Below are 25,813 nucleotides of genomic sequence, written 5' to 3'. Positions count from 1 at the left end.
CAGTACAATAATAATATGGGGGAGGGGAAGTGCAAGTGGAAAGTTTTATTTAAATACAACCACCCCCAAATCCTCAGAAATACACTTTTCATCAAGGGGCAAATATGTTTAGTTTCTGTACTAGATATTTCATCACCAGAGGTATTTAATCCCACCCACAGGAAGAGAAAGGGAGAGAAGAGTATAAGATTGCCTCTTTAATTAAAAATTCAGAGACTCTGTAGACTACAACTTATAAACTTGTGCCAATTTATCCAGTACCACTGAATATATATATATATAGAGAGAGAGAGAGAGACTGTGCAAATTAACCTGATGATATTAGAGATGCGGACGATGGAAGAGAAATACCAGAGATGCATAGGAACTGTTGTGTAGTTTGGATTTGTTTGTTCTAAGATAGATAGATAGATAGATAGATAGATAGAATAAAATACCGTATTTTTTGCACCATAACACTCACTTTTTTCCTCCTAAAAAGTAAGGGGAAATGTCTGTGCGTTATGGAGGGAATGCCTACGGGTGGCATGCCTACGGATTTTCCTCCTCTAAAAACTACGTGCGTGTTATGGTCGGGTAAATGGTAATATATTTTAAAAGATTTTGGAATGAAACTCACAGGTTTCTCATCAATAGGAAATAGTTTGTGAAAGCAAAAAATAGAAAAATGCCCATCAAAATTTCTTGCCAGAGTGATAAAATCCTTTTTTTTAAAGCGTATGGTAAGAATAAACAAGCACAGAAGCATATACCCTAGCTTCACTTCTAGGATTAGATGTGTAATAGATGTTTTTATATTTCTGCCTGTGCCTTGTCTAGATTTTATTAGATGATATAAGAAGGAAGGTTCATATGCATTCACAACCTCTGCATAAGCAGGTTACAAATATAAAGTTCTCCAACCCTGCACAGGAAACTATAGCACATACGGACACTATTTTCAGTGTATGTTTTTATGTAAGCTGCTTAGAGGTTTTTACTTTTAAGCAGTATACAAAGTCACTTAGGTTCATGGTACACAATTACTGCAATTTTCTATCTCTTAACACAGGTCTTTGGCTCACATCCCTTCACCCCATTATTAATATGATGACTTTTCATACTTTAAAAAGGCTAGAATAAAAAGAGTTTGAATCAAAGAAAGGTAACACTCAACTCAAAAGGAAATAAAAGTTCTACCCAGGGTGACTAGCAAGCCTTTACACTCGGATGGTTTTCCAAAGAAGCAGAAGAGACAAGCACAATTTGTAAAGTCAGTTGGTTACAAGCAATGCACATCATTTCCTGGGTGTGTGTGTGTGTGTGTGTTTCTCTCATGGACATTATCGGAAAACAGGCTGTATAAAAACCCTCACCCTGTAAAACTGGACCCAGCAGAAAGGAGCGAGCAACAATGAGACGGAGAAGAAAAGCAAAGTTTGCAGGCGTAGGCAGAGCTCTGCTTTAGAGGAAGACACAAAAATGCCCTGAGTCGGTTTTCCCGCCAGTCAAGGTTGATGAGGCTGCATTTGGCTCAGACTAGCAGCTATTAAACAAATGGAACCAAAGTGCCTAAGCAGTAACTGCCATCCTGCGCTCTGCTCCCACAGCTGCTCTGGAGCCTAGAAAAGAGCCAATGGCAGGGAGCCGCCCCATCCCCCTCGGCAGAGCAACCAGACCTGTTTTTGTCTGCTTCAGCAGTAGCGCTCCAATGCTCTTATAGCTTCCTCCCTCAGCCAGCCAGCCAGCCTCCCTCCCTCCCTCCCTCTCCTCCCCCCATCTTATTTTCCATCCTCTTTCAACCATCATCCACTCATTTTAATTACGCAGAACGAGTTGCAACTCATCCGCCTGGAAGTTATATTAAAAGGGGGAGGGGGAAGAGAAGAAGAAGAGAAAGAAAGACTCCGAGAGGGATGGGAATAGGAAGGGGGGGGGAAACAGATGAGGGTGGATTTGTGTGCTTAAAAGATGGCACGATAAACAACGCTCCTTGCCTCGCAGTAAATTTTAAAGCAACATTTTTATTTTAAGCATCCTCCTATGTCAGCAGAAACTTTTGAAAGAAATGCCTCTCTGTTCCCTTCCTCTCTCATCCCCTCTGTTTGGATGTGCCCTCCGTGAACAGCAGAATTCATCTTCAGATGTGGTTTATTATTATTTTTAATGTAAAGACAGACGATTTGGCTTTTTTTAAAAAAAAAAGGAGAGGGAAAGAAAAACAAACCACACTGCAACTCACTGATGCCTGTGAGGGAAGAACAAAGCTGGCGAGGTGTGGGAGTGAAGTAGTTGCCATCGCTTTTATATGTGCGTGACTTCCAGATTTATAGAGGGGTTAAACTTAAAAAGATCACCCTAACCCTAATGCAACAAACAACAATTAAAGGGAAAACTGAGTGAAGTGGAGGGAGGGTTTCCTTTAAGAAAAGAGAAATGGCCTGCCATTTGCATTGGCCCCATCCTCTGAGGGGAGGATATTTGCCCTCAGCACGCAATCCTCCTCAGCATTTATATGGATTTACAAAGGCACATCTGTGCGTGTTGGAGGGCCAGCCTGACGTGTTTTCTGCTAGCAGCAGCTGCGGTTTCTGAGGAAACAAGGCTGATTTTCTAGTCAGGCTGGAGGATTTTTTTCCAAGAGCCTATGCGTGGGGGTGAGGGATAAGGCAGAGAAGGAGGGAGGCAGGGAGGAAAAGCACAGCAATAAAATCTCCAAAGCTCAGAAGGGGGAGAGGCGGGGCAGAAGAGACTGCTGGGAGTTTTCATGTGCTGGCTTTCTCAACGTAGCTTTTTAGTGTTGCAATCCCGATGTTTTATTTTTGGGGATTAAAGGTACAACTTTTTTAAATACGGGCTATCATTGTATGTGTTTTGCCCGCAGATTGGGGTTCTGACAATAAAAGGGGCCCCGCGTCACATGTTCCGCAATATGTCACCCCTCCCTTTTAAATAAAAAGTTAAAAGTCCTTAGTTCTCCCACTTTTTCTTTTTTTCCTCCAGTGTGCCTCCTCATCTTTATCAGCAGCCCATAGGAGATGTTTCCCTGACTTGGGTCTTCCACTTGAAAACATTTCATCTGTAATTCACAAGATAGGTCTGTTGCATGAAAACATTTGTATCCAGGGAAAAGTGCTTGAAGGTAGGAAAACATCTCTTTCTTCTTCACATTTCAGAAGTATTTTTCCCTTTCAAAATCAGATCTTAGCAGCCAATAAAAACAGGTAAATTATCATGCCGATGAATGATTAACTATGAAGCTGGCTGGCAGGCCAACACGGGAAGGGGGAAGGGAGAGAGGATGGGCAAGAAGCAGAGCAAAGGAGAGCAGCAGAACACAGACACAGTTATAAACATTCAGAGGGAGAGGGAGAGAGGGCGGGCCGTCTTAGGGAAGCTCTCATGCAAAAACAGCTATTGTATGACCCAGCTCTCATTACGCGTTCTGTTTATAGTTACGACTAGAAACAGGGAAGTGTTTACATTTAAGTAAGTAATGGTTGTCCAAATATGGTGGTCGACACCTGAAATAAAAGTGTTGCAGGTGAAGACGCTACACCCAGGAGCAGAACTTGTAGAAAATGTTTCGTTCATCCACATATATAGTTAATACAAGTTCCTAGCCACCAAGCAGTATCATCCGATCAGGCCCCATTAAACAACACAATTTTCAGATTACATTTCCAGATGGGTGGAGTATAAATAATAAATTATTATTATTATTATTATTATTATTAAAAAGAAAATAACATATTTGCAGAACAGATAACTCAAGAAAGAGAGCCAAACCATAGACTATGTCAGTCACACACACATGCCATGCATAGGCAAGACATGAAGCATGCCAGCCGGGGGGAGGGAATAAACATTTTCTCACTCTTCATGCAAGTACATAGACAAGGGCAACAAGATCCAGACTTATATTCTGCTGCTGTCTCCCTTCACAGAGACAGAGTCTAACAGAGACATAACCACTCCTTTGTTATACTTTCTGTGGGCTGTAATGTTCACTTCTATGCAGTGGTGGAGGAAGCCGCTCAGGCGCCTGGGGCACCACGTGCTGCCCATGGGGCGGGGCATACCACAGGGCCTCCGGAGTCTGCCTGTCTCCTCCCACTCAGCCGCCCTACAGCTGGGGGACAGCGGGCGGACTGTTTGGACAGTGTGGAGCCTGCACGTGCCCAAGCCACCACATCTCTCCCAGAAGAGATGCATGGCTTGGGCACGCTGCAGGCCACGCGGTGAGTGCCACCCGACATTTTGTCACCCCCCTCAGTGGTGATACCTGGGGCAGCCCACACCCACCACACACCCCTTCCTCCGCCCCTGCTGCTATGGCTGTGCTGTCTGCTTCTCATCTGCCCTGGGTGGGCAAGAAAGAGAGGAGGTATGCTGGCTTTGAGCAGGTCCCAGTAAGCTAGACTTTAAGTGAAATGATCTAGCAAACTAGGATGACTCTTCCTTGGTCCTTCATTTTTTGTTTTCATCATGACATTACTGCTTGCCACCATCAGTGAAGTGATGGTTTTTATTTTTTATTACTAGAACTTACACCACATGCTTCAATTGAGGTGACTTACATAAAGCAATAAAATACACAATAAAATTAAAAACATATATAAAAATGGTAAAAGCAGCAGGCCTATGAAAACAGCAAAAGGATAAAACAAAAGAATCTGGTAAAAACAGTTCAGCCGAAAATCCTGGGAAAATAAAGTATTTGCCTGGCATTAGTATAATTTCACAGAAGGTACCAAGCAAACCCCTCTGGATGAAATGTTCAAAAATCAGGACACTGCAATTGAAAATATTTTTTCTTTTCTATTGTTTTCTTTTAAATAAATGGAATTAAAATACCAGGGGGAAAAAACAGCTTTTGCCACTCTGGTATCCTCCCCTCCCAAAATCTAGATGGACCTGCCTCTCTCTGACCCTTATTTCAGCAGACAACCCTAACTGGCAGCATTTTTGTTGGGGTGTGGTGGCAGACAAAGCATTGTATGTGGAGTATGCTGTTCTATCCTTTGAAAGGACTATTCAAAATACTGTATGTATTCTGTATTATTTAAGCATGCAGTCTCACTGTTCACAGGAAACTAATTTGCAGGGATAGCATTTGAACAAAGACATACTGTACTATTGTCATAACGCCTTGGGTAACAGTACTATTGAAGTATTACATCATGAAGTATTACATGAATTGGTCCCCCATAGGCCTTACACAGAGTGCTAAGTATAACACTGTGTTCCTTAATAGGCATCTTGTGTGATAACTATTATCATTCTGTTCAACATTTCACAATGCTACAGTGCTACATATTTGACACACAACATACATGGCAAATTTCCTGTAAGATGAACAGGACAAAAGAGAGGGGGAAGATGTGTTTAAAGGAGGAGGAGCATGGACAATGGGTGGGGGGGAGAGAGTTAATTTTGTAATTTTTGTGTCAACATATGTGAAGAGGGAGATTTCAGCCCTGCCTCCTAGGTTTCATACATCACTGTTGCCATTGGCCCAGCATCTTCACTTACCTTAACTGAGCTTCAATATCATTTCGTTTAAAAACAAAGTCAATAGCTTCCTCCCAATGAGTTTGGAAGCAAAATGAGGCCACCACCGCTCAAGAGGAAAATTTCTGTATAACCAGGAGAATACTGGTATACAAAAACAGTTATCCTTCAATATTGACCCTCCATCTTGCAAGAGTGGAGGTCAGTGCATGGATGCTGCATTAACACTACTACAAAATCTGGCTACCATGAGCGCCAAGTGCAGGTGCAAGCTCACATTTACTTTGCTATGGGCTCCAAGCAAAGCATCTACTTAGTTGCTACCATGATTTCTGCCCCCTTCTGACACAAGGTGGGTGACTTGACAAGGAAGTAGAGTTGTTACATGGACTAGTTGTGTGGATAAGTGAAAGCCCCAAATCATAGCTAATAGGCAGGCAGACAACTGTACGGTGGTACCTCTGGATGCGAACGGGATCCGTTCCGGAGCCCCGTTCAGATCCAGAAGCGAACGCAACCCGTGTCAGCGCGCAATTCGCCGCTTCTGCGGATGCACGTGACGTCATTTTGACCGTCTGCGCGAGTGGGGAAACCCAGAAGCAAGGCACTCTGTTACTTCCAAGTCGCCACAGTGCGCAACCCGAAAATACTTATTCCGAAGCTACTTCAACCCGAGGTATGACTGTACTCTTAGTCAAGAGGGGGCAGATTTTCCCTCACATATGTTTACCATCTCTGTGGCTGCTTGAGCCCAGTTGTCAACAAGTGAGATTTACACTTTCTTATTCTGGCTTGTGGTAAGGCATGGAAATCTCCCTCTGTGGGTTCCTGTGAAACTGGCCTAGCAGCCTTACAAAACTGTCACACATGGACACCCATGAAAGACATCTCCCTGCTCTCCTGACTTGAAGGCAAGACAGATAAATTTTAGTCACTGGTGCCCGCCTGAGCCTGAAGATGCAATGTGACATTTTGTTTCACGTTTCACTTGCTTATATTGCTGAGTATTCTCAGTATGTAAATTGGCTACTGCATGTAAACAGCATATTAGGTTCTGGTTAAGTATGGTTAGACTCTGGTCAATGTCAATGATTACAGTGGCTACCAGGAGTGGAACAAAAGCACTACTAAATTATTGCACTTAAAACTAATATCACAATAGTCAAAACAGAAAGAAAACATACTAATTTTTTTTTTTGGGGGGGGGCAACCTATGGCCTCCATACATTGCTGGATTGCAAATCTTATCAACCCTGACCATTGAGCATGCTATGCTAGCTGGGGCTGGTGAGAGTTGGAGCACACACCATCTGGAGAGCCACAGATTCCCCACCCTGCCCTGTTTGGTGAAGCACAGATATGGTTAACTACTGGAACTATAAAAATGTATTCTGAGGGATAGTTCATTATCTAGTTCATTATCATTATCTATTAATAAACTTGGCTGAGAGAGTACTGCAGTTTCCAGAGTGTAACACGTGGTTTCTGACCAGGAAACACTCTTCTAGCAAATGCCATCCAGTCTCCTGTTTTCAGAGCAACTCTGAGCTCAAGCACCAGGCAAAAGGAACCAGCACATGATAGGCATGCATGCTATTGGTGGTGTACAGGAATCTGAGGAAGAGGCAAAGTAGCCCCAAAAGTGGAACAGGGACATTGCTGGTGATGGGGAGACAAAGGACTATGATCCCCATTTTCTTATTAGATGCTCCCACTAAAGTACAGAATACTACTACACAGAAATCTTCATAAGACTTCTCCTTGTTCAAGTTTCATTTGACACAATTTAATATTTAAATACCAAGCAAATATATCACTAGGAGCATATAAAAAGGACTGGGTCTAGAGACAGCCACCTAGGCAAACACTTTATGTGATTAGCAGAGCACTGCCTAGCATTCTTGTTCCCTCATCACTGAATAAAACTGTCATTAGCAGAGTGCCCATACTAATATCATCACTTGCTAATGCACAGCTTAAATTGGGGACAAATCTAGTTAATGGAGTAATCTAAATGGGATCCATGCTGGAAAGGTATAGTTTGACAAACATGTTGGCTTCGCTTCACCCTTGGAGGAACTGAATTCTAATAAAATGCATATGAACACTTTCTGTAAAAGGAAAAAAAATGCTACAAGGGAAGCAGATCAATTTAAAGGTTAGTGGATATCCTCTACATGCAACAAATGTTTCTGTTCAGTGTTGCTATGCACGTTGTCTGTGTTTGAGGGGGCTTAAAATAAAAAACAGCATCAAAGACATAAGACCCTGCTCTAACATGGGTCTTCCTTAATGGGCAAAATTTATTTTGTTACATTTTTGAGCATGTAAAAGTGTACTGTCAGTTTAACCCAACCCATTTGAAGACTACTTTCAGAACAACCCTCAAACAGGGACATAACAGTGAAATACACGGCAGAATTGTTGTATGCTACACTCGCAACTCAACCATCAATTTTGGGATAAAAGCAACAGATAATACTGTAAGCTTGTTGTACCCTCTCAGTTTCAGTCAACTTGCAACTTGCAGCAGGGGGTAAAATAATGCTGGAAACCCCTGCATGATGGTAGTAAACCACTCAGAGCCTAACCTGCACCCTTCAGTGTGAAGGCTACTGCACAGCCACATTGCATGTCTCTTCCAGCAACGGCCCTTCCAACATGCAATTTGGAGACAATTAAATTCCATTTGCATTAGTAGGGCTATTAAAAAGAAGTTTCACACTAAATAGCTGAAATTGAAAGAGCAGGGCCTCTTCTTTATGCTACTACCTCCCGGGATTTTTTGAGATGGGTTGGGGATAGACACACTACATTCAAATCATGTCTGAATTTAACTTTCATCTCCTAGCCTGTTGAGTTACCCCCACTTTCACATTCAGTGGCAGTGGAAATCACCAAGCTACGGGTAATGCTTCACCCGCATAGGGATCCCCATAGCATATTTGTACTTCTGCAAACTCAGGGTTCCCAAGTCAGCTGATACCTCTTGTACATGAGCTGCTTGGGTCACATAATTTCAAGTACTGGGCCCTGAAGATCAGAAACAGAATATAATATTGATGTTAGTTTGTGCTTGGACACATACCTCAACTTAATAACTTGATCTTGCCTATGCATGCAGCTGCTTTGCTTGTGCCACTAAGAAAGCCACAGTCAAAAAAGAAAGCTTCTAATTAGATTTTCCTGTTTCAGTTGATTTAATATCCTAGCTTGTGGGAACTGGAAACTACAGTATGGTTAATTAGAGATTTCCTGGTTTGCTTATTCATTGTTGTCCCCTGTGTTACAGAGCCCGGACTGGCCTAATACAGTAGTTGGACATTTAGTATCACCACTTCCATGCTGTGGTACACTCTATCAGCAGAGATTCAGCAGGCATTGTCACTTCTGACTTTCAGGTGTCTCTTGAAGACTTTTTAATGTCAACAGGCCTGTGCATTTGCCAGTCATTTTAATTATTTTTCTGTACCGCTTTTAATAGTTCACTATGTTTTTATATTGCTGTATACTGTTCTGATATTTTATGCAAGCGGGCTATCGAAACACCTTTATAAAATAAATAATTACCACTGCAAAGTGAAAAACAAAGGGGTTGTGTGCAACAGGTAAAAGGCTGTTACCTATTTCAACTGATTAAGCGGTTCAAAAATGGCCATAAATAACACCCTGTGCTTATCCAAGGGTTCAACCTGTCTGTTTCTACAAACCAGCCAGTAACTTATTTCTGGCTTATAATTTCCAGGATTCCTTGGGACTGATGTTAACTTTTCCTAACATAATAGTATTTTTTTTGTATTGTTTTAGAACATGTGGGCGTCAGTGGTGCTACATCTTGCCAGTGTATTACTGGTGATGTACTTGCTCAAGTCCTCTTTCTACGATACCTTGGTATATTTGGGTCAGACAGCTGGCTTCTCTCCAATGTCTCTATAATTCACAAGTGCCTTCCTACAAGTTGAAAGCTTCTTTCTTTAATATATTTATAAAATAATCTGTAAAACATTTTCTTGAGTGCCGCATTCCATGAAATTTTCCAAAGGGGGAAAGTTGAAGAAAAAGAGGCAGGTGCCGGCAGAGTAAAGGTACAGTGGAAAAATCCTGATGCCATCATTGTTTCCTAACATGAGCCTTATTCTGTTCTTCTTTGTTGGAAGAAAGGCTGCTACTATGAGGAAAACTTTGTGCCATTTGTTTGACAGTTTGATATAAAGGTGCCCCATTTTGAAACTTTATTAGTAAACATTCACTGGAAGTCTTTTTAAACATTTTGAAATACGTTTCTTGCTTGCCCTCCCTGCCATTTAAAGGGAGAGACTTCTACAAGCTTTTCACGTAATCAGGATATCTTGGATTATGCATATGCCGATGATCGTGTTTATGGGGAGCTAGGAAGTACCCTCACTTGGGGACATGCTATGAGCCCCATTTTGAACATGAAATGTACAAATGTCTTCCCTTCAGACTACTATTGCTATAGCAGATTTTTTTAAAAAAAAAATTTGAAATTTTAAAATTTAAGTTTAAAAATATCCAATTTGGTAAATGTGTACTAAGTTTCAGGGCTCTGTGTCTCTGGGACACATTATATATTATCACATATACACAGATAGCAACATGCCCTCATGCATTTGAATCTGTAGAATTAAATGTGGAGATGAGACCTAAAGACTGTTTGACTCAAAGTATCTTTATTGAAAATTCCATGGAATCAATGGCAAAACTTCAGCTGTTGCTAGTGAAACATTTATTCAGCATTTCTTTCCCACATTTCTTTCCCACAGTCTTTCATTCTAAATATTTTGAGCTTTCTAATACATCCATTAAAAGATCGAAAATGAACACTTTAACATATCCACTTGCCTTGCAGCAAGAAGAAAATCAATTTGGCCCCCATCAATGGCTAGAGGACCACAACTAGGATCCAGTCCCTTCCAGAAAGAGCTTCTGCAATGGTTGGTCAGTTGCTCTGTGGCTGCAAAGGCCAAGGGAAGGACATCCTGGCCCACTGCCAGCTCCATAATTACAGTAAATGTATAGGAAAGCAAAGTAATCAAACATATGGATCACTACTATATGGTTAGTCTATTGAAAATGTTAAAAACTAATGTTACAATGCTTTCAGAGACACTCAATAAGGTAATCAACTTGGTTTTAAGCATGTGCTTAAGGATATACATATTCCTGCAAACACACAACTTTCACCCCAAATCTTGTAGGAGTACCAACACATGCAGAACTCCTAAAACTGCAGGTTCCTTCTGTTTTATGCAAAGAGGAAGAAAACCATTAAAATTTACAAAAAGTGATGCAGTTCATTGGCTTCATGTGGGAGAAATGATGTGGTTAAACATACACAAACAAACAAACATGCTCTGGGTTATGATTTACTTTGTTTCAAACTAGAGCTACAAGATGTCTAGAGAATTATTTGTAACATACATAAATCTCCTCCTAAAGTAATATATCACCAACACATTGAGTGACTGCCAACATGTTATGCCCTTCAGGAAAAAAATGTTATTTGGAAAACTAAAGTTTTTTTAAATACAAAAAAATGAATTAATTTCTTAGAACAGTAATCCAAAATCTTTTTCAAAAAAACTATGCCAGATGTTTTAGTAACAGTTTATGAATTGATATCATTATCATTCCCTTATAACCCATGCCCCCCTCTCCAAACCCTCTTTTTTCACTTACTATAAAACAGTTACTTTATCATGAGAGAATACTACAAGCATATGATATAGCAACCAAATGGAAAACAGAAGGATTTTCCACATCCATGCTGCTGCTGTGAGAAACGTTTGATTTCCTTGGTAAACTGAGAGTGCCAGCCAATGTGTTATTTGCTAGATATTACTGAGTATTGTTACTGGTTGCCCATTTGCTACCAGGTCACATTTAAGTGCTACTATTATATTAGTACTATTATATTATTCATAAAGTGTGTAAATACGCCGTTGTATATTTCTAAATACCTGTTTTTTCCAATAATTTTAATGTTTTGATTTAATGTAAACCATGTAGAGGTTTATTTTCAATCAAGCAGTATATAAATGTTGTTGAATAAAAAGAAAATAAAAAAACAGTTATCCTTGAGACTATCCAAAGACTATGTTTACATCCACATTTTCATCCAGCTCTAGATGGGTATTGTTAGGTGCTCCAGAATGTGCATAGGGATGTGCATCTAACTGACAGCTGTGTGGTATGGACAAATAAAAATCTTATACAAATGCAATTCCAACATGCACAATACACCTGATTTACAATGCAGTTGTTTTAATCTAGGAAGCAAAACACATACGGATCTCCTTATCTGGAGTATGTATGATCTATAACAGGGTATGCTGCAAGTATGTTGCAGTGGTTTAAGCAGACTCTTTTGAGCTCATGTCATCTGTTTGGTAAGTAGCTAGAAAAGTTCATACTGAGGACAGAGAGAAAGTGTGAATAAGTTATACAGTGATATCTCATGTTATGTTTGCTTCATGTTACGTTTTTTCAGGTTGCATCCCACAGTGACCTGGAAGTACCGGAAAGGGTTACTTCTGGGTTTCGCTGCTCGCGCATGCGCAGCAGTGCTAAATTGCGCTTTGTGCACGCGCACAAATGCCAAATCACGCTGCGCACCTGCGCAGATATGGTGCTTCAGGTTGTGGGCTATTCATGTTGCGAATGGGCCTCCGGAACAGATCCCGTTTGCAACCAGAGGTGCCACTGTAAAAGATACAACTGCCCTCCACTTCTTATGTCTCTGAATCCTGGGAGCGCTGCACCATTCGCTAGAAAATTAGTTCTATTCCACATGACAATTTAGGTATTTACACTGGAATACGCTCAAGAACATGCACACAAAAACAAAATATATCTACACATTTGGAGGCCCCTATATGAATATGCAAAAAAGCACATTGTTTGATGTGGCTGCGATCCTTGTTAGCGCATCTGGACTATAGTTACATGTACTCAATCATTCTGTTGACAAGTGACAATTTATAAGATTATTGTGTATTGTGACACTGTTGTGGACCTCTCTACCAAGGAGTAAAAACCTTCATTGGTTAGATGTGTTCATCTTCATTTTGAAGAAAGAACAGAAGAGTACGTGGACCAGAGATCTGAGAGCGTAATGTTTTATATCACAGTTAATGAGAACTATTACTCATTATATTTAATATTAAGACTTTGTTCTGTGAAAACTAGAGGAAGAACTCTTGTTTGCAACAATAATGCACGAAGCATAACAAGAAAGAATACAATGTTACAATTAGTTTAACAAGTCAAATAGTATTATCTTATATATTTTTTTAAGGTTTAAGACATTTTTACAGATTATCTAATGGACTGATCTTTTGAGCTTCTGTACAGACAAGTAAGCATTAGGATTGGCCACAGAGCACCATAAATTGTCGTTCTATAACTATACTGAGAGCCAGGCAGCTGGTGCCCAAGTGATAGCTGCCAACCTAGATGGCTTTAAAAATGGGTTAGGCAAATTCATGGAAGATAAGGCTATCAATAGCTACTAGCAATAATGCCTTCTGAGTATCAGTTGCTAGGGAACATGAGTGGGAAAGTGTTACTGCACTCATGTCCTGATTGTGTGCTTCCTGTAGGCATTTGGTTGGCCACTGTTAAGATCACACTGCAGGACTAGCTGGGTCTTGGGTTTCATAGAGCAGGGCTGTGCTTGTGCTATCATGGCACCTGCACCATTGCCAGAAAGCTCTTGTGAAGATCAGGATTGGTAGAGAAGTGGCATGGCAAAGGGTGAATTTTTCAGTGCAGTACCTTGAAGACATTCAGGGAGTTTTATGCCAACACAACCCTACTGCAAGTATTTAGTGAAATTTCAACTGACAGGTAAGATAACAAAGTAGAAATTTCCACATTTTTTAAGTGCAGGATATATAAATGGCTTTTTAAAAAGAAAGCAGGAATGTAATATTGTGAAATCTCTTCCTATTTCTGTGGGTTTTACATTTCTGCTTTGTATTCCCTTTTCCCCTTCTCCAGTTCTTCTGTTTGGAGGCTAGTGCTTGCACAGTAAAATCACTCCAGGAGCCTCCCACATGATATCGTTTTTATTCTACCAAGTTAATGCCAGGGTTTTCAGATAAGAGAGCAGAAGAAACACTATCCCTCTTCTTGTCCTTCATTTAGCATACATAGTCAAACTGGTACACTCACCTGAGAAGAAGTCAGCATCTGATTATATTATATAGCACTGATATGAGCAAAGAAAAGCAGCCAGCACGGACGAGAGTATTTGGAGTATTTCTAATCAGTAGCATGTGGGAAAATGCCATCTACCATAGCGGAAATTATAGTTGAAATTGCACAACACCTTTATGATATAAATGTATATAAACTGTAGATAATACAAAAACTCCCTCTCTCCTTAGAATGAGATAACATTCAAAATACAATATAATTATCTGTCCCCACTCTACAGTTCTTCTGTTTGGAGGCTAGTTTGCACAGTAAAACCACTCTAGAAGCCCTCAGTTGATGAGAGGAAGCTCATCAAATATGCAGATGACACCAAATGGGAATGGGTAGCTAATACCACAGAAGACAGAATCCCGGATTCAAGATGACCATAACAGATTGGAGATGTAAGGTTCTACACTTAGGTAGGAATAACCAGCTGCAAAAATATAAGATGGGAGACACCTGGCTTACCAGTAGTACATGTGAAAAGGGTCTTGGGGTCCTAGTAGACCACAAGCTTGTCTTCGCCTGCTCCTGCTCCAGAGGTTAGGACCCAAACCAATGGATTCAAGTTACAATAAAGGAGATTCTAATTAAACATCAGGAAGAACTTTTTGACTGTAAGAGCTGTTTAACAGTGGAATGGATATCCTCAGAAGTTGGTGGACTCGCTTCACTGAATGTTTTTAAGCAGAGGTTGGATGGCCATCTGTCATGGAGGCTTTAGTTGAAATTCCTGCACTGCAGGGAGTTGGGACTAGGTGACCCTTCCAACTCTATGATTCTATGAAATCATAGCAAAAGTGAATGAATACAAAGAAGGATGTAACCAGTACACTGGTTATGGGAAAATGGGAAAGTGGGTGATTGTTTGATCTAAATAGAATTAGAATTTTTAGGAATAGTGATTGTTTTCTTCATCTGATTCAAAATTCCATTCTGAGCCCTTAAGTGGGAGTGACGAACAGAGAGAAAGTCATGATTAAATGCCAGTCTCCAGACTATATCTAATGAAAACCAAGGGACTAACAATCCAAGGAGGAAGCATTCCTATGCCATTCTTATTGAAATGGATAGAATTCCATGGAAAAATGCACAGTGAATGGCATTAATAATATATATTGATTGTGTTCCTAATCAATGATGCCAACAGAGCAGGACTTTTGGGCAGAGTCCAGGGGGCCCTCAGCAAAATGAGCACAAGGGCGTATTTTGAATCAAATGTGCACATTATCATCTAAACAAAAGGATATAATAAAAGAGTTTTGATTTAACTCAAGATTCCTTAACAATTGCACTTTTGGGGATAAGTCAATTCTCCCACCATTCAAGTTATTTTTAAAAAATGCCTTTATTATAAATTTAAAAACCCTCAACCAATAGGCAACCACAGTCATAGAATACAAGTCCAGTCTTCGTCTCATCTCCCCAAGGTCTCAATTAATTCCTATCTAGCCCCCATCAGTATAATTAACATAATTACTCAGAAGCATTGTACTTCACCTTCTGCTTTAGAAGTGACCCAAGTTTATTTAAAGAGTAGCACCTGAACCCCATCAAACACTGCCTCAAAAAAAAAGAGAGGTTTTTAAAAATACACCCAGAGAACACCCAACTTTCCAGGGTTTCTGAACTAACATAGTTGATTTGTGACAAATGAAGCAAGCTTTCTTTATTTTTCACCCTTATTTAAATTTTCTAAGTAAATTACGTTGGCTGATTTGGAGTAGAAATTATATTTCTTCCACAAGTTATTACTATGTGCCACTAGATATATCACATGCACGCCATTACCTGCATCCTAGAAAATACTGGTAAATGTACAGTGCCTATCTTCTATTTGATCCATCATATTCTCCACACTGCTACAAGGAAAAGATGACCTCAGTTAACACTTGAGGGGCTCATACCTATTACACTTACTAAAAACACTCTGCAAACATATAATTTACCAGGCAGCGTTCAACAGAGTTCAAGCACTCTCTTGGCATATATTTAGTATACTTAGGGTGTGACATTCAATGCAAAACGAGTTTCCTGGAAAGTAGACTAATGCTAATCAATAGATCTGACTCAGTGAAAAACCTTGGACTGATAAAAGGAGGCATCAAACATGAAGACAGATCATTACCTCGTCTAGTAGCTGTCTATCATTTACAGTGAGGTGAAAAACTGTTTCTTTAAAATGATCGCTTTAACTCAGTTCAAACTGAAACACTATTTCAAAAATAAGCTCTGTGGGTCCAGTGCCACTATTTTACTAAAATTGGTCAGATCCCCTTTTGCAATTGACAGAAACCATTGTTATTAGCACTGTTCAAAGTACTCATACAAAGACCGTTTAAAGTCACCACACTGAGACATTCAGCTAACCTCCTTTAAGTCAGATGCTTCAATGGTAAAATGGATTGGCAAAAGGGAAAAGACTGTCTCTCCATGTGAAAGCATGCAGTCAAAATTGTTCACGTTTCCCAAATTGTTCACGTTTCCCACATTGCTACATGTAATATGAATGTTAATAAAAGGGATGTTTAAACCTTCAAGCTAAATTCATCTCCTATTCATTTTACAGATATTCTGGTTCCCAGTATTAATTTGGTTCCCTTGGTGATTTTTAGGATTTCAACAGAAATTAGTTAAAATAAATTGAAATGTTTAAATAAAAATGAGTGGAGAAATGTTAGTACAGTACTGACTTAATACACCCATCCACTTCTTTACCTAAGTAAAAAATTACCTGAAAGTAAATTTAGTGGTGCCCAGGGGAATCACCATGAATGTAGATCCAACACCTTAGCTTGGAATAAGGTGGGGAAAATGGCACAGAAGATTCGAAGTACAGTCATTTAGGTTCTCAGCTCCAGACTTACAGTCTGGGATGCCCAATTCATAACCCCTTCACCCACTGTAGATGGAAAATCCACATTTGCAATTCACATCTAAAGCAGGTTACTTAAGAGTAAGTTACACATTCTATAGACTTTACTCGTGAGTTTAGGATTACAAATCTAAATCTTTTACAAACCATTTAAAAAACAACAACTACCTGCATGACAAAACATCCCCTTCCTGCTCATCTCCCTGCAGCCCCCTATGCACCCTCAAAATCTGCTCTGGAAGGCAGAGAGCATATTTTGGGGCACATGGGGAGAGCAGAAGAAAGGGAAGTCCAGCTGCACATATGGAACTCCAGGTGTGGGACATTGCATATAACCCATAGTTTTTCATCTGCCATTTACTATATTCCTCCTGGGGTAGTCTAGTCTTCTCTGATGAGGAACCCTGTAGAGAAAGGGGAGTTACTACACACTACATGGTCTTAGGCAGCTAAATACAGGATGTAGCACTCCTCTCATCTCACCTGTATGGAGATTCACTGCACCTCTTTGCCCATTTAAACTCATTTATTTATTTAAATTATCTAGGAGCTGAACAAATATTTTAAAACAATACAGTCTCTGCCCACAAAAAAAACAAAAGGGAAAGATAGAGAGGAAACAAAAAACAAGTAAAATGTTTAAGAACCAGGTGAAACGAAGGAGTTCCAACTGAGATGATGGAGTGGGCCATGCTAAATCTGTATCTATTCATATTTTTTTAAATGGTGTAAGTTATTTATTCCATGACTTATTTATTCACTGAGATTTTATAATTTCCAACCCACCCTGCCCCTTATGGTTATTCAAATACTGATATAAAGCACACTAAAATATATGTTGGACATGACTAAACGACTAAACAACAACAAAATATATGTGGAACTAAGACACACAAATTAGAAGAATGTGCATCACTGATTACTCTATGTAGGCAATGTGTTCTACTTTTAAAATCTCTTAAATTTTTATTACCTAAAGAGAACAGCCTGGTTATAACACTGACCTTCACTCTCTTAAGGAAAGCTAGGAAAGCACCATTAACGACAACAAAAAGCTTATATAATCCCAAAAAACTTGAAAAAGAAAGCTAGTTTTAGGATACCCTTCGAAATATAAACACGATGTCTATTTGCTCCTTTAGTCCACTCAAAACTGAGCCATTCACTACCCACAGCTGTTTGATGAACAACTCAACATTCTGAGTGCAGCAGACTGCCAGAGTATGTTTTCCCTTCATTCCCTATCATATCATTCCTTATTCACTCCACATGCCTGAAGAGAGAACTTTGTTGCTTTGAACTTTTCTCTACAACTTTCAAAGGAGGGAGGAGGAAAGGGGGGGACACAGCACAGGGATGTAAGAAATAGACAGAAAGGACGCATCAAGGTGAATTAGATTTCCACATCATTTATCCTACAGGAAAGCGCATGCTTTAATGTACCCTGAACCAGACAGAGGCATCATTAGGGCTGCATTTTGTCTACAAAGCTAAAGGAATAGCAAATGTAATCTTACACATCTATGTCAATCTAGTTTGACCAGTTCCACAAGTTCAGTTAAAAAGGAAGCATGACATTCTCACTTAAGGGAGCAGGAACAAAGGCTGAGAACATGGCCAGACAGTTTTAAGCAAACAGAACTGGAAGTGGCTGGGATGGGAATATGGCATTTAAGAAGTTATTAATTACATTTTAGCTGTCAGTGAAAGATGCACTGAAGTATATTGGCACACAAAACAAAACCTTCAGTTAGGTTTAATGCTGTTTAAAAACTTGGGCTACAGCAATACTGTATAACGAGTTAACGAGATATAAGATTTTTAAACAATATTTAAGCAACATTTGCAGGAACACAAGGGATACCAGGCTGGCATTGGTGGACTTAGTGCACATTTTCGAATCACAGAAGATAATACTCTTCCACATTTTCTATTAATACAATAACATAATACTAAGATATGTGGTTAATCTTTAATAGTTTCAGTTTTATAATAAAACTAGAAAGAGAGGAAGGTATCACTAACTTCAAATGCGTATCAAGGTGAAAACTGATATTATGAAAAAAACCTAGGATTCCCAATGAAGTATTTCCTCATAGGAACAGCATACATAAATCTAGTTAGCAACAAATTATTCTGCATCATTTCCAAGGATGAATTAGTGGGTACCTCTGTATGTTTTCCCCTTGCAGGACAAATAGCTTCTGGGGCCAAGGAGGAGGAAAACAAGCAAACAAACAAGCAAACAAACAAACAAAGAGCCTCTCCCAGCACCATCACAATTAGCCCCTCCCTTGGAAGCTCCTGCAGCCAATCAGAAGCCACGGAAGCCCTGTCGGACGTTCGGCATCCAAAAATAGTTCGCAAACCGGAACAGTCACTTCCGGGTTTGCAGCGTTCAGGACCCAAAACGTTCGGGAACTAAGTTGTTCAAAAACCAAGGTACAACTGTATTCGGGAGCATTTGGGAGCATAGCTGCCTTGAGCTGTGGAGGTAAAGCACAGCCATCGTGGCTAGTAGCCATTGATAGCTCTCTCCTCTATGAGTTCCAGTCAAATGCTTTGCTGTATCTACAAGACTACATGCTGCAGTTCCTCAGCAAGAACACAACATACAAATAGCCGTGGTAGAGCAAAGCAGAAACTCAGTTACAGTTAAGGGATGTAAATAGCCCTTTCACTGAAGCTACAAGTCAGCATGCATATATTAGTTTACACCATCAGACCAGGCAATCAAATTTTATGCAAGGTCTTGAAACTCAGTTTAGAGGAGTCTTCATCTCGATCATGGAAAATGTGCCCATTTTCTTCCTTGTTTCTACATTTGTTTGGTCTGCAGAAGCTTTTGCTCAGATCTTGCCATGTTCTATTGCCACCGATTCACAATCATTCTAGAAGCAAAATTGCAGACCATGGAAGAGCAATCCCCAAACAGGAATGCCTTCCAGTGGCTTAGGCTTATCAGTCACCCCCAGTCACAACTGATGGCAAGGGGGAATAACAATCCCAGTGTTTCCTTAAAACAGATTTTGAATATGTCAGAAGACTGACCTGGCACCCAGGTGGCTAAATATTTTTTTTAAGCAGATCACCTTGTGCACTTGTTTGAGCCAAAGACTTAGCTCCTTTATTGTGGTTTTACTATTTTCATATTCATTAAACACATGTTTGTTTTAAAATACTTTTAGGGGCTAAGTGGAAAGGCAGCCTAGGAAGGCAATTTGTTGGCATCCTGAAAATAGGACACTTTTTACATAGTAGTAGTAGTTAAAAAAATGACTAGAAAACATCAGAAACTGCAGTGTGTAAGGAATCTATTTTCATTGGCATTGAAGCTACCTCTGTATAAACTTCTGTCATCTCTGACCTCTGTCAGATGAGAAAATTGTTGCCAATAAATGATATTTTTGATTCCATTCAATCTGACCTGGGTTTAGCATACACATCTATCCTGTTTGAGGTATCACGGGGCCGGGAGGTGGGGGAATCTTGAACTGAAATAATGTCAGAAGAAGTGAAAGAAAGCGTTTACTAAATGTAAAAAGCATGCATATGTTAAACGGTACATTTTGCTCAAAGTTAACATATTCTGGGATTATATGTCATAGAGTGCACTGTACCCTGCTGAGTGCATGAAATTCAAAATTCTTGACATGGCAGCCCACCAAAATACACTGCCAAATTTGCTGGTTCTTTTCCAATCTCATCTTCAAAGACAGAAGGACTTGAGAAGGAGGGAATGACAGAATGGGCACAGGGAGACTTGCTGATAGCAATTTGTATGAGCGCTGTTGGACATACTCTATGAGTACAAGGAACCAGGTAAATAAATATACTATTTTAATATTTGAAATGTTGTAAATTGGAAACAGTGCTCAATATTTGCAGCTGTTATATACCTTAATTATAAAACTATACGAAATATGAAGTTACTTTCATGTAATGCGATCAAAGCTGGTGATTAAATAGATCCTTCCCCAAACTAAATACATTTTAATAATTCACTTTGTAAAAAATAAAATAAAATAATCCTTCTTAGGACCAAGACTTACAGAAAACATCTCCCAGTAGAACTATAACTTTACATGACAATGATACGCTGCATAACCCCCTTTATCTCTATTTTAAGCAACACTGCACTGGACTTCATTTTAGCCATTCTAACATTTCAGAAAGGAAAACCAATCTTTGTTTTGAAAAACATACTCTTGAAGGGTAAGTAAAGAACGGCAGCAGATCAGCACTAAAATATGACGCAAAGTTACATGTTGCAATGATTATCACACATTTATTTACATGCCTGCCTAGCTCTTTATTTTTTACTTACATAGTTCTAGGTTTTGGAAATTAAACTATATGAACACAGTTCTTTATCAATTAATATAAAACACGAGAATCTATTTTTGATCTGCTAGTGACAGAAACAAGAGGTACTCGGGACAACGTGTTCTGTATACCTGTATTTGCAAAAGCATTCAGAGGCTGTGGAGGGAGTGTGAAGTTAAAAATACTGGTTTACAAGAACTAAATATCTTCACTTAAGAACAAGTGAAATGATTATTTTACAGTTTCCCTAATTTTAAAAAAATCTAATAAAACTAATCTAAAATATTCGTATATTGCCTTTCATAAAAGACACTTAAGAGTGCTAAACAACAATTAATAAAAACATCAAAACAATCAGAATAAAGCACTAGATATCAGACGACAACTCTGAATAGCAGATTCATATGGTGGAAGTTTCCTGTTCAGATATCCTGATTGTAGACCATTTCAGGATTAAAGGTAAAAAGCAACACTTTGTGTTGTGCCCAGGAACAAACTCTGGCCACAAAAGATCCTTTAAAAGCCCCTGATAATAGCGTGAATGTAATGTTTTGAACTAGTTGAAATTTTTAAGGCTTTTCAAAGGCAGTCCCATGTATACATTAAAGTAATCAATTTAAGGGCTTCTAGGATGCAATATTTTAACTTCCAGTGAAGTAATGGGAACTTTTCCAAAATACGGGATTTGAAGAAAGAGTTGTTAGGAGGAACAATGGAAACAAATATGTCACACAAAATACATAAGCATGCAGATGTCATACAAATGCTTCCAAGTCAGTTTGTTTCCCCATTTCAATGTCAGACATTAGATGTATATTTTAGCTGTATATTTTATCCTGTTTAAAGGGGGGATGGGGACACTGCTTCCAGGATGAGGTTACTGAATCAACGTTCCATACTATACAATTGTCATCCTCAACATGCTCAAGTTACTAGCACTTGTGTCATATAATTATACTTGTTTGTAGATCCATTGGGGACACTGAGGGGCTCAGGCTAGTCTCTAAGGTCCAGGGGCCTCTGAGAAGAAACAGGCCACCTTCTGATCTGTAGATGGAATGGATGGATTAGCAGAGAGCCAGGCCAGCTGTTGCAAGCTTTATCAGCGCACAGGCCTAACAGATGGGAATCCATTCTAAAAGCCTCATGAAACAGTAAGCAAAGCCCTTGTGCTATCCTTCTGTTTCCTAGCCCCACCCCCTTTTTAAAGACACCCAGCAGAAAACACACTAGTGGAACACATATTTTAATGCATGTTGGCACTGTCTGCATGCATGTGTCTTTTACTGTTAAGCTTGTTCACTCCTGTAACAAGAACCAACGTATAAAAAATGATATGGAAGGTGAAAAAATGTGGAATTTAAAGGTTAGGAGGTACTGAATAATCAATACCCCCCCCCCCATTTTCCTAGCAGCGGCTCTTCTTGTATTCCATGTTTCCTATTGTATGACATTTCCTGGCAAACTGACGCACGCACACAAAAAGCAGAGTAGAAAAAGAGAGAAACATTTATAAACTAGAAAGTAGGAGAAGCTCAGGGTTGCATAATATATAATACATGTGGGAACCTGTGAAATTTAGCAGAAAGGCGTATTTTCAGATTGCAGAGTGTCTCGGATGCCCTGGAAGCATTTGGGATGCAAGGTTTTCCAGAGACAGTATTAGACAGGCAATAGGAAACATACTCTCTGAAGAGATAGCTCTACTCCATTTCTCTAGATTTTAGATAGTCAAGCTTGTGACGGGGCAAACAGCTGGCAATAAGCCAGTTGCTGTCAAATACACTTTCAACCAATTAATGCAATTTCAGTGCATGTTGAAAACTTTTTTGTTTATCATGCCTTTTGCTTAACCAGCCATTATGGGACTCTAAGAATCTTTGTACTGTCTGCCCAATAGTTTAGATTTGCTGCATTTCATCACCATCATCATTTTTTTATTTGTATACCATCTTTCTATCTTACAATACTCAAGGCGGTTTACAAGCTGAAGAAACAAAAAATGTACATCTTAGAACAATCTAATGCAATACAAAAATGTGATAATAAAACAAAACTTTAAAATAAGCAACCTACATCAAAAAGTAAGATAAAGGTCCAGTCATGACCGACTCTGGGGTTGCGGCGCTCATCTCGCTTTATTGGCCAAGGGAGCCAGCGTACAGCTTCCGGGTCATGTGGCCAGCATGACTAAGCCGCTTCTGGCAAACCAGAGCAGTGCACGGAAACGCACCGGAGCGGTACCTATTTATCTACTTGCACTTTGACGTGCTTTCGAACTGCTAGGTTGGCAGGAGCACGGACTGAGCAACGGGAGCTCACCCCATCACGGGGATTCGAACCGCCAACCTTCTGATCAGCAAGTCCTAGGCTCTGTGGTTTAACCCACGGTGCCACCTACATCAAAAAGTAACATTCAACAATTATTAGAAAAGTATAAAATAATAATATCAACATATAAAAGTTAAACACAAATCCACTCAACAGTAACAATAAATAATTTCTAAACTATAATCAATAAAACATGGCAAGCCACAGTACATAAAATAATACAATACAAACTGAGAAGCAGAGACTAGAGGGTGGAGCAAGGCAGGTGGTTAACAAAGTCTCTCCCCTCACAGTTCTTCCTCCAGGCACAGCTTCCTTATGAGGAGTCCCAGGGCCGTGTGTGTGTGCATTTTAATTTTATTTGAATTGTAATTTATTATACTGTTGTATACTGCCCTCAGATACTCACATAATAAACAGTATATTTTACTGAATGTTACTGTTTTAATGAATTTGAGTGCTGTTTTATTATACTGCTGTACACTGCAGTGAAATGCTAGCATAACACACATTATAAACAGGTGTACAGTGGTACCTCGGGTTACATACACTTCAGCTTACATACGCTTCAGGTTACAGACTCCACTAACCCAGAAAGAGTACCTCAGGTTAAGAACTTTGCTTCAGGATGGGAACAGAAATCGTGCTCCGGTGGTGCGGCAGCAGCGGGAGGCCCCATTAGCTAAAGTGGTGCTTCAGGTTAAGAACGGTTTCAGGTTAAGAACGGACCTCCGGAACGAATTACGTACTTAACCCAAGGTACCACTTTATACACATTTTAATTAATTAAAACTTGCTTGACCCCGAAAACACAACAACAACAACAAACCCCAAACAAAATATATCTGCAAAATCACAAATTAAACACTGTCCAGTAATATCCTGTCTAAGGGAGTGTAAGATTTTTGATGGAGAAAACAAGTCAGAATCGCATTCTGACACCTATAAGTACAGTATTAGAAGAATTACCACAATGAAAACTAAAACTTTCTTTTTCTCTTGGTTTTAATGTATCTATGTGAGGTATTGTTTAGTTTTGGTTTTGGTCTGTCTGGTTGGCTCAAGGAACATCCCAGAATGCTCCTTCTGGGGGAACATAATTTCTTCCAGAACAGACCTCCTACCCAATTCCCAAATCCTGCAACTGCCTACTATCAGTACCTATATCTTGTCAGGATTCAGTCTCAAGTTTATTGACCCATTACTGCTTCAAGTCACCAGTCCCTCCTGATTCAGATGGAATGGAAAGACAGAGTTGTTTCATCTGCATACTGAGGATACTGCAGTCAGTTCCCTGGATTACTTCTCCCAACATTTCCATAGAGATGTTAAACCATATCAGGGAAAGAGTGGAACCTTGTGGAACCCCACAGAGCAAATTCTATTATTGGTCACAAACATATAAAATACAGAATATAAACTTACTTTGTGAAATGTAATGAGTCCTTGCTGTTGATTTCTGCAAGCAGTTATCTTCAAAATTATGTTTCTACTCTATCTACTCAGATCTTTCTACCCACTGCTTTGAGGTTAATTCTTTGACATTTTTCTTCACTGAGAATGCAAAGACACTTACAAAAAGACAAAAGCTATAAAACATGTTGTCTGAAAAAAGTTGGATAATACATACTACACCTACTGTGATAGACTACACATTCTGCTGTGCCAAATGATTTTATTTACACTTAGAGAGGAACACTAGAATATTTAAAGGGTATATTTCTAACCAACACATTCCAAATAAAAACAAACCAATCTTTTTTCAGCTACTCTGATGAAGACTAGGACCAGTAGCTGACATTTTGGATGCATGTTACTGTGGTATTATTCTACGTCTACTAGCATGGACAGTAACAGATGTGCTTGAGTCTTTCAGGTAGTCCTCTGTCCAAGTTATTTGCCAAGGTCTGACACGATTAGTACAAGAAATAGGATGCTATGAGGAGTCTTTGCAATGCAGACATGTTTAGACATGGGATGGGGCATGTCTTTAACTCTTCCTGAGATTTAGTTATGTTAATCCAGTTGTGTCCCTCAGCTGGCAGAAGGCTCTTGGATTCAGTGGCACATTCCAGGAGCAGAATGGGCAGTGGGATGGACCGGCTTTTGCAAATTCCCCCTTTCTCTAGCAGCTCCCTGCAATGTTTCCCTCACTGTTCCAAAGGGTCCCCCAACCCACTGCCGAGGTGGAGGATAAAGGAGACAGAAAATAAAAGGGGCAATAGGTGAAAACCCCTTCCTTTGTACTCATGAAAGTATCTACTGGATCCCAGAGTATTCCCAGTGCACCTCGCTATAACCTTACCAGCTTCACATACAGTGGTGCCCCGCAAGACGAACGCCTCGCAAGACGGAAAACCCGCTAGACGAAAGGGTTTTCCGTTTTGGAGGTGCTTCGCAAAACGAATTTCCTATGGGCTTGCTTCGCAAGACGAAAATGTCTTGCAAGTTCCTGCGGTTTTTTTCCCCTTTCCCCCCCTTTTTCTAAGCCGCTAAGCCGCTTATCTGCTAAGCCGATAAGCCGCTAAAAGCCGCTAATAGCGCTAATCCGCTAAGTCGTCAATG

The 25,813-nt window shown here is 39.7% G+C and overlaps 1 protein-coding gene and 1 long non-coding RNA gene across 16 annotated transcripts in view; one reads left to right on the top strand and one right to left on the bottom strand.

Annotated features, from left to right (window-relative positions):
- ARID1B (AT-rich interaction domain 1B) overlaps window positions 1-25,813 on the bottom strand; it is a 356,667-nt gene that overhangs the window by 193,466 nt on the left and 137,388 nt on the right. The window lies entirely within an intron of this gene.
- LOC309337676 lies at window positions 1,360-11,737 on the top strand. Of its 2 annotated transcripts, none has more exons than XR_014154471.1 (3): window positions 1,360-2,254; window positions 2,983-3,121; window positions 10,364-11,737. It is a non-coding gene; the product is annotated as an uncharacterized lncRNA (long non-coding RNA). The 2 variants fall into 2 exon arrangements; XR_014154472.1 differs by having other exon boundaries at window positions 1,360-2,289.

Source organism: Podarcis erhardii (genome assembly GCF_964252035.2).
Source record: "Podarcis erhardii genome assembly, chromosome: 3".
Classification (NCBI taxonomy): Eukaryota; Metazoa; Chordata; class Lepidosauria; order Squamata; family Lacertidae; genus Podarcis; species Podarcis erhardii.
The sequence above is the reverse complement of the archived record's forward strand: the minus strand, read 5'-3'. Positions and strand labels throughout refer to the sequence as shown.